At 45.2% G+C, this 533-nt stretch overlaps 1 protein-coding gene across 1 annotated transcript in view; it reads left to right on the top strand.

Moving 5' to 3' along the window:
- LOC104994573 (BOLA class I histocompatibility antigen, alpha chain BL3-7-like) overlaps positions 1–533 on the top strand; it is a gene marked incomplete at its 5' end in the record, with an annotated part of 6581 nt that overhangs the window by 3497 nt on the left and 2551 nt on the right. The gene's annotated exons all lie outside the window — the stretch shown is intronic.

The following is a 533-nucleotide window of genomic DNA, read 5'->3' as shown; positions in this document are numbered from 1 at the left end:
TAAAGTGTATGAAGGTTATGCCCGTCCCACCATTGTACATTAGACATGATACAAAGGGCAAGATTCCATTATTTTATATGGCAGACTAATATTCCTCTTACATTTTCATATCTGTTCAATCATTGATGGGCACTTAGGCTTTTTCTCTATCTTGACTACTGTGGTAAGCAATACTTCAGTGCACATGGGGGTGGACATCTCTTTTCTCCCCTCTTATCAAGCTCCCTTTAATTGTTAACACAAAAATTTCCACGTTTCATACTAAAACTGGCCCTGCACAGGTGTCTGATGAATGACCTTTTGACAACAGAGCCCCCTTTCCCCGTCATGCACCACCATGTTTTAACATGGGTCCCTGAAGAAGCAAGTAATTCAGATGAGGCTCTGAAGAGCAGATTACCTCACCTCTTTCGTGCCTCCAATGTCCTTTTCTCACGCCGAAGACCACCCTGCTTGGGGGATAGGGTGGGGGGGGAGGAGACAGGCATTTGGCTTGTAGGATCTTATTTCCCCCACCAGGGATTGAACTCGGG

The sequence above is a fragment of the Bison bison genome, unplaced genomic scaffold (genome assembly GCF_000754665.1).
Source record: "Bison bison bison isolate TAMUID 2011002044 unplaced genomic scaffold, Bison_UMD1.0 scf7180017864260, whole genome shotgun sequence".
NCBI classification, from domain to species: Eukaryota; Metazoa; Chordata; class Mammalia; order Artiodactyla; family Bovidae; genus Bison; species Bison bison.
Note: the sequence above shows the minus strand (reverse complement) of the source record. Positions and strands in the feature narration are given on the sequence as shown.